The sequence below is a fragment of the Eublepharis macularius genome, chromosome 7, assembly GCF_028583425.1.
Source record: "Eublepharis macularius isolate TG4126 chromosome 7, MPM_Emac_v1.0, whole genome shotgun sequence".
Classification (NCBI taxonomy): Eukaryota; Metazoa; Chordata; class Lepidosauria; order Squamata; family Eublepharidae; genus Eublepharis; species Eublepharis macularius.
The window spans coordinates 35,327,168-35,346,556 of NC_072796.1; the positions used below are offsets into that span (position 1 = coordinate 35,327,168).

Genomic DNA, 19,389 nt, shown 5'->3' on the forward strand with positions numbered 1-19,389 from the left:
TAAAATGTTTTGCAACCTGTGCACGCAGAAGTTCTTAGTGAATTCACATTAAATGACATTTTTGTTTTAAAAAAGTACTGACATAAAAAGCAATTGTGTTGTGTTTTAATTTTAAAAATAAGGTTTTATGTAACATCTTTATCCCTTCTTTCTTGGTCTGCTTGGGCTTTCAGTGCACAACAAGATCACTTTTTTTGCTTTTAGGTACACAAATGTTTCAGATTCCAGTATTGATTTCCCCAATCTTCCAGTTCTCTATGTAGAGTTACAACCTACGAAAGCCCTTTGTTTAGAGCCCTAAGGTGTAGTTTATTGCAGCATTTTGGAAATCTTTGACAAAGAAGTTAAAGTGAGTTATGATTGCCAAGAGGCAGAGGTGTAGCGTCTGAACACAGGAGAGTGGTGGTGACATGCCGTATTATTAACCCATGTAGGAGGCCAGCTGTATTTTCTGGACCAAGACCAGATCCACCTTTGGGTGTATTTCCAGGATGCGGAAAAATATGAACATAGCTGTTTTTTAAACAGCTGTTTTTTTAAACAGCTATGTTCATATTAATTATATTACATCTTCAATTGCACGTTCATCACAACTTGCAAAAGCATAACTCTAATATTTGTGAGGATAAAGATGTCAAGGGAACATGGAATTGTAATAAGCAGGTTTTCCCCCCTGGAAACGTTAGGTCAAAAGGCCAATTTATACATTCAGCAGAATTATGCTGTAAAGCTTTCCCTAGAATATACTTCTTAAGGCCAAAGGAATATGAAAATAACACATTTGAACTCCTTTGTGAAAAAAATTCCTTAGTAAATGAAGGCAAATGCTAGGTTGAATCCTTCTGCTTTCCATTTTGGTTTTATAGATGCAGGACTATTTTGTTTTTTAGACTAGGGAGTATTCAGTCAAACAGTCCTGCACTTACAATCTCAAGAGTTACATTCTGGGGAAAGCTTTAATATTTGATTATGCAGAAAGTAGCCCTAAGAGGGAAGGGTTGATATGAAAGCCAAACTGAGAAGAGTGTGAGGTACTGCCGTATCTCCACTCCCCCTGACATTGGGGGTGAGGGTTTTCTCCAGTGACTGTTCCCACCAATAAGTCCATTGTAAAGCAGAATGGGGTTCCGCTAAGCCTCAGAACTCAGAAGTCCTCTTCCTCCTCAGGAGGACATCTCCCTCACAGCCTGGGGAGTGCCTACTTCCTTCCTCCTTGACCTGCTGGAACAGGTCCAAAAAGAGGTTCTGCTACCTCATGAGGAGATCCTGGCCACTCCCATGGTTGTCACCCAGTCCTGCCCCCTCCCTGCCATGACCAAGCCAGCAGTCTTCATTGCAGCCGCCCCTCCTCTGGCTTTTTAGGGGTCTCTTGAGTTGGTCTTGCTAACTTGCTACCTCATACGTGCCCCCCCCCCCGCCCCAGTCTTTCTCTGGCACGTTTTTGGCTCCAGCTTGCAAGGCTGCAAGGGAGCTGATCATCAAAGGTGTGGCTTATGCTCCAAGCTGTACAAAGTCAAATAGACTTTGGCATATTATCCAAAAATGAAACTATTGACTAAAGACAAAGAGCAATAAGCTTTCTATTCGCAGTCATTACAGTACTGGAAATTGCTCTATGACATCAGTACCAATTGATTAAATCATATACTGAATAGATGTTTAGCTGACCAAGAATGTATGCAAATGTGTGTGTGTTATGTGCTGTCAAGTCACCCCCAACCTATGGCGGTCCAATGAATGAAAGACCTCCAAAACATCCTATCATTAACAGACTTGCTCAGATCCTGCAAACCAGAGGATGCAACATGACTTCTTTTATCAAGTCAAGCCATCTCTAAGTGATAAAAGCGTTGTAGTGGGAAATGGATCTTTGAAAGAACATGGAGTAGACATCTCCTGTAAAGAAATATTCCCATCTTTAATATTTACATGTAAATGAGGAACTCAGTCTCACTGTACCATCTGTTTGGTCACTTATATTTGCTGTGTTGTGTGCTTGCTTCTTAGTGCATTAAGGGAGAGAAAAACCGCAACTCGATTTGTGTGTGTGTGTGTGAGGCACCCTTTCATTAGCGTGTACCAAAGATTATGCTCCTGGCAAGTGGAAGACATCTTTAGAAGCTGTTATCTGGGATGGGCCTCCTTGTGATTAAGTGGGGGGAATTAGCAACAAGGAGGAAGGCTATGCAAAGGGGTAATGACGGGATGTCTCCACCAGTATTTATGAGGTCCTTTCCCCAAGGTAGCAGATGAGACTTGGTGCTTTTAAGGTCAAAGAGTATTTTTATTTAAAGAGAAAAAAAACATACACACAAGAGACAATTGAAAATGGTTGCTACGCACACACAGAAAGAGCGAGAGAGAGAGAGAGAGAGTCCTAGGCAGCTAGTCAGAAATTGGAATAGAGGGAGGGAGGAAGTATATTTACCAATCTTGGAGAGTAGAGTAGTCCATGGAGGAAGAGAGCTTCAAACATCCAGCGTTCTTGGCCAGGAAAGAGATAGAGGGTCTTAGGGAAAGTGACCCTAAGGGAGCAGCGCTTGGATCCAGGAGGCATGCACAGCTTGAATGGGGCAAGAGCCCTGGTTCTTATAGAGCAAAACATGTCCTGAGGCCAGGGCTGGCGCGGCCATTGAGGCCAGATAGGTGGTGGCCTCAGGGTGCGAGGGCACCGGAGAGGTGCCGGAGGGGGTGTTGGGGGCGGAGGCACTCGCCGCATAGCTGGCATGGCTGGCCCGCAGCTGCTGCAGCCAGCCAGCCCCGTGCCGCTGCCGCCACCACACGCCCCCAGCCAGGCACAGCAGCCACGAGCTGCTGCCGGGGAGGCGTGCGGAGCATGGAGCAGCCTCCACCCACCACCCCAGCCATCCACCGGCGAATGCCCCCGGCTGTGACATGCAGTCTGTGGCGTGCACGCGCATGTGCACGCGCGCACGTGGGGGGGGGCTTGCCACAGGTGCCAGAAACCCTGGCACCAGCAGTGCCTGAGGCAGTGGGAGTCCCTCAACCATTGGAACAAAGACCATAAAGGTCAGTCTCTGGGAATGACAAAGGTTTGGTTACCTTGATTGCTTGCTGCCAGGGTGTGTGAAAGAAAATGCAAAATCTCTCCTGGAACTGCACAAAAGGGGCAGTTTGCTAATGAGTTATGAATTTAGATATGAGAAATATAGGTTCCCAGAGAGAAATTAACTTATCGATGCTGATTGATTGCTCACAAGTTTGGGGTGGGGAAATGTAATCAAGAGAAGAGGACATCGGAATGTGCTAATGGGGTGACACAGCAAAGCCCACTATTGTCATCATGATCTCATGCCAGTTGCTGGGAATAACCCTAGTCCTTTGCATTTACATGCACATTCCAGGCATACCTGAATCTCTCTGCTGGGTCCAGCAACATTCTGCCTAGCCAGCTCGGAATTTCCCCTGATGCAGACCAAGCTGCATTAATCCACGGGCCCTGTGACCTTTTATATCACAGACCTGTATTAAAGGTATATCCAATATGGCGAAGGCCAGGGCTGAGTGCTTACAAAGTGTGGGTATCCCCATGACAATAATACATCTTCAATACACAACACACAAACTAGCTAAGTAGCCCCCACAGCTGCTGAGCTCTCGTTATCCGTTATGGCCTATGGAATTCACAAGCTTGAAAATGCAAACTGTAAGTCAGATTGGTTTTGTAAAAAACTTGATATAAAACTTCTTTCTGAGACTAACAATCTTTCAATAAATTAATGGACATATTTATTAAATACAATGTAAAACCTTTTTGCTATAGATATTTTTTAAAAATTAGCATCATGTCTTAAAGATTAGAGCAACATATATCCAGCCTTGCAAGTGCCGTTATTTCAAATTACTCAGGCTGGTTTGCTCCGCTTTGCATTCAGCAGTTAGTTTTTTATATATGTCATAAGCTGAGTACCAGTTTCCTAAATTATGGCAAAATGGGTATGTCATACTTGATGTTTCATAGGCGCAGAAATGTAAATCATGTTATCTGACTGTAACAAAGTAATTTCCCAACCCATTCATTTGTGTGGTACATAGATGTAGGGTCATTGCACTTACACTGATTTGGAAATGACACAAAAATGTTATATTGATATCTGTTCTGGATGCTTTGGAGAATATTCCTACTGACTTTCTGTGAGCAGGAACAGGCTTATTTTATTTCCAATTCAAATGAAATCTTCTTAGTACATCTTTAATTACCAGATCAAACTTTTCTGTGAGGGGAGATGACTAAAACCAGGCCTTTTTTTCAGCAGGAATGCGGTGGAATGGAGTTCCAGCACCTCTTGAAAATGGTCACATGGCCGGTGGCCCTGCCCCCTGATCTCCAGACAGAGGGGAGTTTAGATTGCCCTCCGCGCCAGTGGCGTGTGACCATTTTCACCAAGGGCGATTTAAACTTTACCCCCCCCTTGTTCCAGCTGACCCAAAGTGATGTCATTGTGCAGTCTTGAGTTCCACCACCTCTCCCCCCCCCACCCGCAAAAGCCCTAACTAAAACTATTCTTGCAGGAGTAATTTATTGACCTTTCATTTAAAGGGAAAGATAGGCTGTAGAAGCCAATTTATCGATCAGCTATTTTGTCTTTTTCTTCACTTGATTCACTCTTTTGGCTTTTCTTTAGATTTTTTTTTACTATTTGTCCTAAGTTGCTGAAGTCTTATGTAAACACTGTCTAAGACATGTATTCATTCTGCAAGATCTTTCTTGGTTTTAAGTTAAATCTCAACCCTTGCTTTAAAATATTCACATTTAAGTATGAATGTGAAACATAATTTTCAAACGGAAGGATCTTTGTTTATACAGGCATAGAATCCAGTCTAAAATGCATATAAATTTAAGCTGCACAGCACTAGTACCTTCTCATGTACTGCAATTGTTTTAGAACATAATAGCTCTGTGATGTATTAATTACTACATATTACATAAACACTGAAAGACTAGTGCTTTTCTTATCATTAATACTTTCTTTCCTTTTAAACTATTTAAATATTTTAAATATTTGCAAGTACTCCCAACACTTCTCAAATTCCTTTGCCAGTTTTTTATATCAATGGAGTACTCTCTCTACATCTCATGCAGTCTTAAATTTTACAATCTAGACCAGGGGTGTTCAGTATTGAGAGCCAAACTACAAGTGACATCTTACACAGGTTGGACACTAGTCGGCTTCCCTCAAGTTTTGATGGGAAATGTAGGTGTCCTGGTCTTGCAGCTGTAATGGAGAGCCAAGCTGTAGAACCAGGGCGCCTACATTTCCCATCAAAACTTGAGGGAAGCCGACTAGTGTCCAACCTGTGTAAGATGTCACTTGTAGTTCAGAGGATGTGAATAAGTGGGTGTAGACCTGGAGCTTGTAACCATAGATGAGTCCTTCTGTCTACCTAATTGCTCAAAATGTTAGACTGCAGCTGTTTATTGGGCTGGACATACATTTTACTAAAAACAGATGCATTGTAGATAAAAACTGACCATTGTAATAATCTCAATGATTATATAGGATGTACTCTAGTTAAAGGTAAAGATTTTTACTTGTTGGTTACAAGTTGAGGATTAAGGGTTGTATAGAATTGCCTATGAAATTATCACTGGGTCTCAGCTGGATCATGGTCATTATTCAAGATTCCAGCTTTAGAGCCCTTTCAGCAAGATTTTTATTAAAATTCAGCAACCCTTGTTTATATCAGCAAAGAAACCAAGAGTGTTTAATGTGTATGTGCAACTGAGCACTAAATATGTCTATGTACTTGATCATTTTTCCATCCCATGAATTAATGAACATGATATTAATTCCGTGATATTTTTTCCCAATGTGAATGAAGGTTGAGTTACAGGTAACTAATTAATTAAGGGCTCTTCCTCCTCCCCCTAATTGGAGGCACAATTTCAGCCTCTCAATAACTCCTTGATCTCACAATAACAGTTTCTACTGTTATGTTTTCCATAAAACCAATGAAAAACCAACAGCAATATCCATCTGCGTACATTTTTGGAATACAAGTAAGATACTGTACCCCCAATGGCGGGACAATTTCAGAGCAAATCTAAACATTTCTAAAGAAATGTTTCATTTCATTTCTAAAGAAAGAAACATTTCTAAAGAAATTTTAATCAGCATAGCTTCCCTTCCCATGGAAATCACATTTGTTGTATTTTTAGTTGCTCCTGACAGAGCGAGAAGCCATTACTTGCATCCAATTTTCCACATAACTACTTCTGACTGCTATCCCTTTTAAAGTCTTTTCAGGCTATCCATCCAGAATTAACTTTCTTTTAAGAAAAGGCCTTTTGTGGTTTATAAATTTTTAATACAGGATGCTAGCTGCCAGAACAGCTTTGGATGGCAACCAAAGATTTGAAGCAGTCTCCCTAACATGAAATGAGGTCCGGCTCCTGGTGCACCTGGAGACAGTGAGTCTTTCATTCTCCTCCTTCAGAGTTATGACACCTCTGGCTTTCGCCTCAAAACATCAGGAATTTTCCTTCAAACTGACTTCTTGGAACTAGTATTGCGCACTATTAGTGGATAATTTATCACATCATATTTCTCTGCCTTGAGAAATTCAGCTCTCTTCTTCTTTTTCTTCTATTTTGCAACTGGATGGTTTTTTAAAAAGGGGAAGAAACATGACTACAGGGACTGTTAAACTCATGCAACCATCTTCAGATGGGGCCAGATTTAATGGTCAATGGGGAGTAAGTTAGAACTAACTGGCAGCAAAGGAATACTAGACATAATCAATTATAAACTAGTCTTAGAGGTCTGATTAGTTCTATGCATAAAACTTCTCATTAAAAGCCCGATCCTCCTTTTTTGGCCTGTAACTCACAAAGAGTTTCATTGATATTGGTTAGATTAGTTTTTGAGAGAAAGTCTAGTTGGTCTGAGTGAATTATCCATAGCAGGATCCTACTGCTTTTCTTTCAATGCCTCCTCTATACAAAAGCCCAACCAAAGTATCCCCAACAAACAGCAAAAAAGCAGTTTTTAAAGACCATACTAAAGAAACTTTTCCCTTCCCCAAACCCTTTACCCACAAAAAATCTCCCCAATGAGTCTACAACTCTCAAACCAAGCAGCAGCAGAAGTCCTTCAGGTGCAGCAGAAGTCCTCCAGGTGCAGAAGATAGCAGCAGCAGCCAGGAATCCACATGCTGGGCAGCTGGATCCCGTCACAGTCCAAAGCAGCCAGACCACAGAGAGAGAGACAACAGCCAGCAACAAACCAGAAGGTGTCTCTCAATCTCTAGGTCAGAGCAAAATGGAGGTTGACTGAGGCAAACCTGCTTAATGTAGGGCAGTTTACAAAAGGCATTCTCCTTCTTGAGAATCCCATTGCCCAGAGAAGGAGAGCTCCTGCATGAATTAACCACGCACTCCCTTCCCCCTCCGTTCTCCCACCTCTCATCTGGTTAAAAAAGGGCGGAAAGTGGTGTTTCTTTGCTGTTCCTTCGCAAAGGAACAGCTAGGAACAGCCCAGCCACAATTGCCAAAGTATACCGAATTTTACAAAATAAATTTGGCAAACATAAATTCAGTATTACTGAATCTGAATCGGTAATCCCTTTTAAATTAGGTAATACCGAATTTTACTGAATCAGGTAAAATTCGGTATTTTTAACAGAATACTGGACCCAAGTCACACACTTACAGTCCTAAAGCCCCTGTACCAGTTCAGACAAAATATTTGAAATATACAGGATAGCTATGAAGTCATTGCTGTGGCTACCTAAATATGAAAATATTTCACTGGAAGGAGTACAGCCTGTGATCTGTGGCTGAATTCATGGGTAATTATTCTGGAAAAGGACAGTGGTTTTTAATTTAAAAAGTCCTCTAGTTGCAGAACTTTACATCACAGGCTGCTTTTATGTTGATTTTGTTCAAGCCTATTATTGTTATTGTTGCTGTTATCCACTAATTTATTTATAAGGCACATAAAATTCATTTAGCACTTGTGAAGTTTCTTAATATCAAACCTAATGTTCTGTAACTTAAATTGATGCTTCTTCCTCTTCCTGCTAGGAAAGAAGATATGTACTGTCAGACCTTATTTAGATAAGATTTTCTGTAACTAAAAGATAAAGGCTGTACTGCTCCTTGAGGGTTAAATGAAACTGCAGGACTAAATCACAGATTTTAAAACACTCTTAATTAATTATGTTGAGAATCCAACATGTATATGCACGTGCACACACACATCTGTGATTCTCAAAAGCTTATGCTACAGTAAAATTGGTTAGTCTTTAAGGTGCTACTGGACTGTTTTCTATTTTGCTACTACAGACTAACACGGCTAACTCCTCTGGATCTACACACATTATGTTCACAAGTTATAGTTTTCTGACTATAAATGTTACCTAACCATATATCTAAGGCAAAGGTAAAGGTGCAAGCACAGAGTCATTACTGACCCATGGGGGATGTTGCATCACAACATTTTCTTGGCAGACTTTTTACAGAGTGGTTTGCCAGTGCCTTCCCCAGTCATCTACACTTTACCCTCAGGAAACTGGGTACTCATTTTACCGACTTTGGAAGGATGGAAAGCTGAGTCAACCTTGAGCCGGCTACCTGAACCTGGCTTCCGCCAGGATCAAACTCAGGTCGTGACGTGAGCAGAGCTTGGACTGCAGTACTGCAACTTACCACTCTGTGCCACAGGGCTCTTCATAACCATAGAACCATAAGGCTCTACCTTAATCATATATCTACTGCAGAGATGTTCACTCATCCTTCTGCCTACCATATATGGTGCTACATACTACTATGACTAGACATACAGCATGATCCTAAGCAGACCTATAACTTTCTAGAAGGATATAACTCTGCTTAGAATGGCAGATCCAATCTTGTAGGGATTCTTCTAGTCGTCCCCACTGCCATCTCCTTCACTGCCCCCGTAGTCTGATCTCCAGGACAAAGAAAACCCTTGAGCTCATACCCTGGAAATCTAGTTGGTCTTTAAGGTGCTACTGTAGCCAAATCTTGCATTACTACCTTGTTAATTTAGTTTCTGTTTTAAATAATTAAATTTTCCTGTAAGCACTGGTTGGTCACATACATGCTCTTGTGAAGAAAATTTAATCCCCCCTCTCTTCAGCACTGCAGAAGCAATGGAAGCAGGAAAAAGGAGTCCATCCCCAACGTTTTTGAAACAGTTGGTGAAATTAACAAGGCTTTCCCGGGCTCTGGTCTTTTTCACCAGGATCAGAGAAGGATAACGAAGAAAGAAAAAGATCAGTGAAAGGGATGGGACCTCTTCCCTATAATTTTATAGAGGGAGAGAGCTAAAAGGTGAAACAGCATTCCCAAATGTGTATAACTGTATGGAAAAAATGGTGGAGGACTAAAAATGAACTTCAAATAGAACACACCTGTTTACAGGTGACTCAACACAAACCCAGGAAAGCTGGAAGGTGGTTGAACATCCACTTTTCAACACTGTCAATACTTTTTTGAGAATGTAACCATTTAAAACTACGCTGTCTTTCACACATGTTCACAAACAGGAGAAGAAAGACTGAAAAAAAGTGATACGGGATACATTTGAAACCTACATCAGTAACGATTTTTTCCGAAGAGGTGGCTAATTTCCCCCTGGAGACCAATCACAATAATGATGCCAAATTTATACAATGTCATCAATACATCCGGTCCTTTTCAGAATAAAAAGACACTCCTTGCCTCAAGAACCCTACAATCTAAATTTTAATAGTGAAGGGAGACTACAGAGAATGAAAAGAGAAGAGAGGCAAGGATGATGAGGGAGGGATATAAGCACATGCAGATGATCATATGCAGGCTTCATTTCATTTGGGGGTGGAGGCCTAAGACAGTACCATACTTTTGTGTCCCAATATTTGTGACTTAACCTTTTCAATTAATTTCTTTGTGTTGAAGGAAACTGAAACTGAAGAACTGAAAAACAGAACAAGTGAATTATTTTTAATAATAATAATAACTGCACTTATATACTACTCTTCTAGACAGTTTAGTGCCTCACCCAGAGCAGTGAACAAGTTAGTGTTATTATCCCCATAATACAGCTGAGGAGCTGGGGTTAAGAGGAGTGGCTTACTGAAGGCCACCTACTGAGCTCATGGCAGTAGTGGGATTTGAACCAGTAGAGGGCTGATTCCCAGCTTAACCACTTAACCACTGTGCTACAGCAGTGGCTGTACATTTTTCACTAGCATAGCATTTGCCTGTAAAAGAAAAAAAATGAGGCAGTGGAGGTCTTGTGGATGTTGGGGAGAAAAAAGGCAGTAACTATTTCCTTTTTCTGCCATTGCATTATGAAGAGAATTTGAACAAAAGATTCCACCAGACACAAGCTACTAATTGAACATCAGGTGACCTGCCGTGATTGATCACCAAAGGGATTTGCACAACAGTCGTGTTGCCAGTTAGCTTATCGTAAGGAAGATCAGGATTTGTAATTGATTAACAGGTGGTAGAATCATTGTGAATTGAACCCACACTGATGCTGTAAATTCTCTATCTCTGCCTCATTGAGCTCAGGGCTGGAACGACCTCTCTCTGTGCGCTGTAAACTTCGTCAATTCCTTTGGGTAGAGAAGGAGGATGCTGAATGGAGTTCCAGACGACCTTTTGGGACAAATCTAGGGACACTGCACTCATATATCACATAAGAAACAGCATGTCACTTACTTACAGCTATTGCATAATAATTTTAACTTTCACAAAGAGAGATTCTAAAATGCATTTGCAGTAAACAAATTTAAGCAAATGTGTTGATAGCTACAGAGGTTAGATGACTTTCTAATTTTGCCAGCCATAATGTATGTGTTCCCTTGAATCTCATGGTATATTTTTAGACAGCATCTTTCCTTTAATGCAATGCTCTTCAAGCTGTGACCTAGCCATCGGACTCTTTTGTTCCCTGGAACCTTATCAAGAGTTTCTTAATTCTAATATCAGTAATGGCAAACAAGCTTTCCGGAAAGGCAGTTTGCTCACCGCTTCTTCAGCCATATACAGATACAGTGGAGTTTCTAAAATGTACTCTATTCAGGCCTAGCATCGGCAGCCCCAGCCGGCATTGTGGCACATCTGTCAGCACCCATGCGCAGGCAAAGGGTGCACCGCTAGTCGGCCGACAATCAGAATCCTTGCAATTTGTGGCAGAATGCTGCCATTTTGTTTGGACTTGAGCACATGTGCAAAAATAGAGGATGCCTCCTGGTCACTGTCCATCTACCTTCCTGTCCTTACCGTTCCTTAACTCTTGCCTAAATGAGCTTTTGGCTGAAGTCAGATTTGAAGTTGGATTTCTCAAATGAAATCTAGTTATACATGAGTATTGCATTGTTTCTTCTTTTAGGGTACAATGAATGGCTTTTAGTTTGCTTCAAACTCATCTGTCCTTGTCAGGGTTTTAAAAAAATATATGTATGTTCTTTAGCAAAGGAGGGGAAAGCAGGCAAGATCTTGCTAGCAGCAGCTGCATACCATATGGGATAAGTTTGTTTTCTCCTGTGCTTGCAGGTACTGAAACCTGGCTGGGGCCAAAGGAGTGAGCCGAACAGTTCTTAACCCTTAGCTCTGAGTCAACAGCTTGTGGCCTACATTAGTCTTCTCAGTGAAGGGCGGGGGGAGATATATTGGGGGTGTATGTTTAGTTTATTTTAAAAGTATTGCTTAAAATGGTTGTTTTGTACTTTGAAAATATCCAGACACTGCTTTGAGGTGGCTTTGGAAAGAAAAGTGGTATAGAAATGCCTTAAATAAGTAAATATATATATAAAAAATCCAATAAGGCATCATACTAGAATTATGAGCAAAACCTGTGGATTTCAAGGGTACCAAGTTAATAGCCTGTACCACTGATTAGGGGCTGTCAGCTAAGATTAAATGGCTGGAAATAAGATGTGTTTGTTCTGGTAACCAGCAAAGGAGGGTTTTGCTACTTGTTAATCAGTATAAACTACACTGTTCCTAGCAGTAGCTACTAAATATTTGGTGCTTGTTTCACATTTATGGAGGAGATGATGTCCCTGACATATCAAGCAGCACTATTACCCAGACCTGGCCTGTCTACAGCTAAGAATTAATTATGATCAAAATAAGCCCAAAGATTGAAGGTCCAGGGTCTGCTTCTTTTTATACTCATGTAGATGCTTCAGAGAGGCACAGTTCCTTGCCTGCAGGCATAACCATCTGGGGAGTTGGACACAAGAGGAAAAGAGAGAACAAAAGATTTTTAATAAGTGATTAAATATGGAAACAGGATGAGGCAGCTGGAGAACAGGAGGTGGAACATTCCAAGGATAATCTGGCAAGTTGGAGGGGGCACTACTAGGGAAAGTAATTTTATATTATATTTAATTAAAAGTTGCATAAAGAGGGATGCTGGTTTATGATGTTTAATTGACACAACTGGCTTAAACTATTTTACTACTTATTCTCTGCCGCAGGGTCTCTTGGGACTATCATTCAGTTGAGACTTGCTGAGCCAGGAATCTTTAAAATGCAAAATCTCCATATCATCTTCACCAAACTACAATTCCCAGGAGTCTCTAGGGAAGCTTGGACTGGTATAAAGTTGATATTTTTGTAGGATAGATTTGCTGCTAATATTATATATTCACAGGATGAGGCAATGTGCTCTATATGCATGACGAATATGCTGAAAAGTCAAGACAGGTGCTAAGGTTTTGGTTTTTTTTAAACCAGGGACTAGAAAAACAGGAAAAAAGAATAAATTTGTGATATTCAGTGACTTTGGTCAATTGGTGATAAAATGAAAATGATATGCTGCCCTCAAGTCATAGTTGACTTATGGCGACCCTTGGTGGGGTTTTCATGGCAAGAGACTAATAGAGATGGTTTTCATTATATGTCTCTGCAACCCTCGTCTTTGTTGAAGGTCTCCCATCCAATTACTAACCAAGGCCAACCCTACTTAGTTTCTGAGATCTGGCTCTCTTGGGCTATCCTGGTCAGGGCATTGGTGATAAAGTGGAGTGGTAGTAGTGAATGATAGTGTATACCAATGTGGTTCTTGCAGCCAAAACAGGCTAGGACTGAACTCTACTACTGAAATATTTCTACATGAATTCCTACTTGTCATGTTTGATGCCAGCTGCTATAAATAATAACATATTCGGCCTGAGACTTCAGCAAATAAGCACTCCAAAGTAACTGGTCTGAAGTGCTAAGTAAACAGATAGAACTAAGAATGTGGAAAAGGGGCCTGCAGTCTGCGCTTTTTCAAAATAGAGTCTAGGTGGAATCAATGAAATTAATAATCTGGAAGGTTACAATAACAAACACAAAGGTTGTTCAGTGCAAGACATTATACACCTCGGAATTCTTGGCAATGAGATATTGTGACTGTCAAAAAGTTATTGCTGTGGTTTCAGGAGGTACCATTGAATTCATGATACATTTTCTGGTAAGCTGTTGTACCTTAGTATCCACATGTAGTATTTGCATGTTACACTGTTCACTGACTTCAGCTTTTGACATGTTTAATCAGGACTGCAACTCAATCATAGCAGGATCTCACTGCAGTAGACTGGGCTCTACAGAACCCTGTGGGCTACACTGACAGATATAGCTTTGGAAGGAATGGTTGGAATTGCAGAATGGTTGGAATCTGAGGAGGAGGATGGGTTCTCAGTAGAGTTGCCAGGCTCCTATACCCTCCCGGAAGGAGGGTGACTTCCACGTGTGCCAAAGTTGGGCCCAAATGAAGTGCAAGAGCACTCTTGTGGCTGGCACAACAATGTCACTTCCAGAAGTGATATTATTGCATCCAGCGGTCATTTCGTAGAAAAAGAGCTGGAGGAACTCATTAGCATAACTCAGCATATACCACACCCCTTGACATCGCCAGAAGTATGTCATTGGCATAACTGATTTGCATATGCCACACCCCCTGACATCACCTATCCTGGCTGTTTTGGACCCAATCCTGGCCATTCAGGGCCAAAATTGGGCCCAACATGGCAAAGGGGGCTGAAAATGGCTGAAAAGGGGCCCACTGGTCAGGATTGGGCCACTGCTGAGTGGGAGATTGATCCACCACCCGTCAGAGGCCTGATCCGGATTCGGTTTCATTTTCCCGGCCATGTTGGACATTCCTCTCCGCAGGTCCGGGGGGAACTGTCTGAGCAGCCTGACTGGGCGGTTGACCCGCGAAGGTTAACCTCCAGGACTCCCAGTGAGGGAGCCTGGATCCGGGGCGCCGCAGGAAGAACCCTCTGGAAGTAATGCAGGGGGTAAATCGCCCGCTTGCTCCAACGGAGGCCAGCAGACTTGCGCAGCACAGCGTGTGCTGCCGGGCCATGGAGAACAGCAATAAGCAGATTTAAGGTGAAAGCCTGTAAGTAAGCGAATCCCTTCTGATTCTTAAGCGTATGCGAAGGATTGGTGGGAGCTGAAACTAAGAAGGCGCGTATTTTTTCCCCCTTTACCGAGTTTCGGAACTCAGTTGGCGTCCCCCCCCCCCCAAAGATGGCGATGAAAAAGCAGAGCCCAGCAATGAGTAAATCGGTGATGGTGACACTACAGGGGAAGGGGGAAACTTTGGAAGAGTTGGTGAGACGAGCAGCTTTCGATGCTGTGCAGCCCTTTGTAGCGAAACTGAATGAAATGGGGCAAAAGGTTGATTCAGTGGAGAGTGAGGTGAAAGCCATTAAAGAAACAGCGACCGGAGCAGAGCAGTCTGCGCACGAGAACGCAGTACTCATGAAAGCAACAAGTAAGGAAGTGAAGCTTTTGGAGAATCAATTAATAGGATTGCAAGTGGACCGTGCCCAAATGGTATTGCGTCTTCAGAATGTAAAAGAGGAGGGAAATGAAATTTTAAAAGATGTGGTGTCTGGACTTTTGGCGACATTCGCAGAGGCAACTAAAGAAGAGTTAAAAAGCGACATCTTGGAGGTCCGGCGGACGTCTTCAAAGTATGTAATGAAGCGGCAGCTGCCTTGCGAGATTATTATTGACTTTTCATCTAGGAAGACTCGGGACACCATCTTATATAATTCGTACAATGTGGACTTGGATTATTTGGGCAACAAGGTTAAAATTTTGAAGGATGTTCCATTTTTGGCTCGTAAAAGAAGATTCAAGTATAAAGGACTTGCGGCTTTCTTGAGGAAATGTGATGTGAAATATAAATGGTTGTTTCCAGAAGGCGTTTTGTTTAGTTATAAGGATCAAACTTATAAGATTACATCAGAAGCCCAGCTGACAGACTTTTTGTTCAATCATCAGGAGTTCCATCAAGACGAATGTCCAAAGTCTGAAGGGGAAGGTGGGGGGGAGGAGAGAGCGGGCACAGCTGCTCCAGCTGCGCAGAGAGAATTGAGACCGAGACGCAAGGGGGGGGGAAGAAGATCTGATCCTGAATATGGCTTGTACTGTATAAGATCTACTAATCTGATCGCATGTTAGAAAGTTAACTTTTACGAAAAATTGCAGCATGAAGGGAATACAAGAGATGTAGTGTAGTGTTTATTGTTTGTATGTTTCTCTTCCCTCTTTCCCAGCCCCCCTCCCCTTTTTCCCCCTTTTTCTTTCCCTTGTATTTTTGTAGTTTTCTATGTTAGATATTAAAAAATAAAAAATTTCAAAAAAAAAACACAGAGGCCTGATCCGGACCGTTTCGGCCCCAATCCAGGCTGAAACGGGCTCAAAATGGCCGAGAGTCAGGTGGGTGGGGCCACCTGACATATGACCTCTTTGGGGAACTGCCAGAACTCCGTTCCAGCGCGTTCCCCTCGAAATGAGCCCTGATTGCATCCCGGGAGCATGCACAACACACTTGTTCCTGCCATCTCCAAGTGACCTAAAACCTCCCTCTGGTTGCCAGCAACTGGAGGACAAGCAGGTAAACCGCTGGGAGATTGCCTACCACCAGTGGGAACCTGGGATTCCTACTTCTCAGGGGAAGGACTGAGTTCTACTGAGTATCTGAAGAGATTCAGGCCAGGAAGTGTTGAAATGCTGAGGCCTGCTATGATTGTTGGTTTTCACTGAATATGAATTTTAAAAGAATAACATTAATCCAGGTGGAAAATAAGTTCTGTATTGCAATTCTTTTGGTTTCTTTTCTCCTGCAATGTTTTAGCACAAAGCTCTGTAAGGCAGTGTCTCAGAACTCTTAGCTATTGACACAACAGGCTACTGTAGTCTATTTCCACCTTACAATAACAACAATAATAACAGTGTGTTTTTATACCCCCCCTTCTGGACAGATCAGTGTCACGCTCAGAGTGGCGAGTAAAGTCAGTGTTTTCATTATCCCCACAATACAGCTGGGAAGCTGGGGCTGAGAGGAGTGACTTACTCAAGGCCACTTGCAGAGTTTATGGCAGTAGTGGGGGTTGAACCAGCTCAAAGCCCAGCCACCTAACCACTATGCTACAGCGACTCTCAAAGAGGAGCAGAGAAGAATGAAGCCATAGGCTTTCAGATCTTGCAGCAGCCACTTTGACATCAGTTACAGTCATCCCCAACAGGTGACCTTTGGGTGAACAGTGGTAAGAGATGATACATAGCTTAACCCTAAGCAGAGTTGCACCTTTCTGAGACTTCAGTGGACTTAGAAAGCATAACTCTGTTTATGTTTTCACTGTTGATGAGAAGTGTAAGCTTTGACTAAACATTATGGAATAATTGTCTATCTTCTCAATTTCTTCAGCGCTTCTGAATTCCTTTTGTCTGCCCCTTACCTGACCTTATATTTTGATCAGAATTCCATTATGTTGCATGGCATGCAAGGATGACTGATCAGTCATACTGGTGGGTGTTTCAGCTCCTGCTAAATTCAGATCCAGTAGCTCCTTCCAACAAGGTTTCAGCATATAACCTTTTGAGAGTCGAAGCTCCCTTTGTCATATCTTGGTCTTTAAGGTGCTACTGGATCTTTCTGTTCTACTGCAGACCAACACAGCTGCAACCTATCCACTCTTGCTGCATCACACAATTTAAAGACATTTATCCAATGCCCAGGATGCAAGATAGCAAATTTACTGGCAGCTCACACTTCTTTGACCATTATAACATATGTCTTGTTTTGTAGTTATCCTAACTTAGAAGCATGGAGCAAGAAAGATGTCTGCAAAATGCTCATCATCATCATTAGCCCTCCAGAGGGACTTCTCTCCATGCTGAGCAGTCTACCACAGTAGCTGTCTTCCTTCATGACCGTTGACATATGATTGACCTTTGGCATGCAGAAGTGGGGGAGAAAATACTATGTCAGAATCACATGTGACCCTTTTGCAGTGGTGTCATTTGTGAACTACACAGATACCTCAGAGATAAATGTTTCTGTGAACTGGGTTGTTTTACAGATGGTGCAAACACCTCTCCTGGTGTTTTGTGGCTAGCTAACAGGGGCTTTTTGCAGATGTCCAAGCGTCAAGAGGATTTAGTTATTCTTTTAGCAGACGTACTCTGAAAATCCCTAAACATTTTAAACATAACTCTTTTTTGTTGGAACTTCCATGCTTCTGGCTTTCATGGTATTTTCAGGGATGCCTTATATATTATTCTTTCCATAAAATAGGGATCCCTAAACTCTGGGGTTTTCCCTCTTCCAGTTTCCTGCTTTTAAATCAAATCCATTTAAATCAATATAGGAAATGCTCTGCTAGTCGTGTTTGTGTGTTAAATCTTACAGATGTCTGTTCTGTACAGAGGAGATCTTAATGCAGGGTCACGACTGGGCAGAGATTGCCACAGAGCAAGGAGACTTTTCATTATTGTTTTTTCTGTCAACAAAATTTTGTAACATAGATAGAACTATATTCTGCAGAGCTCTGTAGAAAGATGCATTTTATGGCCTACTCAATGCATGCAGCATAATTAAATCCTAGAACCCTGAGGTGGCTGAGTGGATCGTAGCTCTTCAGAATGTAGGTAGAGGCTAGCATTCATTCTCCCATGCAAATAAGCTCCCTGTAAGTAAAGCAAACAAAGGAAAAGGCATATCGGCGGAGAGGTTTTATTCAATATCACTGCTGGTTGGGCTAGTTTTCAGGGAATCTTTTATGCAGGGAAACAAAAGAATAGTTTTAAGGCAAATATCAGGTACAGTAATAATATAGGCAGGAACATTTTAAACTCCAAGGCTGCAATCCTATCCATGCTTACTTTAGAGTAAAACTATCAAAAGTGGAATATATTTCTGAATAACCCATCATGGGATTGGTGGTGCATGGGCCAAATTAGATGTATCCTCTTGCAAACCCCTGCCCATCTTCAAAGTGCTACCTATGAAGCCCTGTACTCATATTCCTACTGATGATGATGTAGTTGGAAGAAGTTTCAGTAGTCACAGGCAGCAGTTTGCATCTCCACATTGCTGAAGGCAGTGTTGCAGCGTTATTGTGGAAGACATTCGATATCACAATGCTGCTCAGCTGAGCACCTCATTCAGAACTAGAATTAGAAGCCAGACTGGCAACATTGCCTGGAAAAGATGGCAAAACACTTCTGCATACTTTTGCACCCTCAGACAAGCACACATTCATTTTATACAATCTATCTCCTATTTGGCAATGCATATTTTCTAACTGTAGTTATTATGTGAGCTTTGAGTTTTGCAGGTAAAATTCCTCTGCTTCACATTTGTAACAGTTTAGTTGCACATATGCGTACAGCACTAGCACTAGCCTGGGAGACCTCCACACTGGGATGTCAGTGCTGTACGACAGAAGCATCAGAAGGTAACCCAATTCCAACATGGTGCCTGCTGAGCACCTGGAATTTTTTTGTACCTGGTTAGATCAGGCCTCATTTCCATCCTTCTACAGCTTTGACAATCAAATTCTTCTTGCCTCCATAATTGAGGTTTCATCTCCCCCAACATGAACCAATATGATCAGGGCTTTTTTTCTGGGAAAAGAGGTGGTGGAACTCAGTGGGTTGCCCTCAGTGAAAATGGTCACATGGCTGGTGGCCCTGCCCCCTGATCTCCAGACAGAGGGGAGTTTAGATTGCCCTCTGCGCCGCGCTGCGGCGCAGAAGGCAATCTAAACTCCCCTCTGTCTGGAGATCGGGGGCAGGGCCACCAGCCATGTGACCATTTTCAAGAGGTTCCAGAACTCCGTTCTCCTGCGTTCCCCCTGAAAAAAAGCCCTGAATATGATCTTTGATCTTCTGACCAGACTTTTCTTCCTGTACCTTCTCGCAGGCTCTGCCACTGCTCCATCTGGATCTTCCTTTGCAGTAGCAGACATAAACTTCCTGAATGTATCAGAAAGGCATTCACTCTTTTAAGTTTTAGGAAATGGTTGGCAGTACTGTTTGAGGGGCATTCAGCTAGTAGATCTATTGTGTATTTACTGGTAATAATGGCTGGTATTTTAAAATGGGTGTGAATTTGT

General features: G+C 42.1%; 1 protein-coding gene across 1 annotated transcript in view; it reads left to right on the forward strand.

Annotated features, from left to right (window-relative positions):
• Positions 1–19,389, forward strand: part of MYLK4 (myosin light chain kinase family member 4) — a 115,080-nt gene that overhangs the window by 57,734 nt on the left and 37,957 nt on the right. The gene's annotated exons all lie outside the window — the stretch shown is intronic.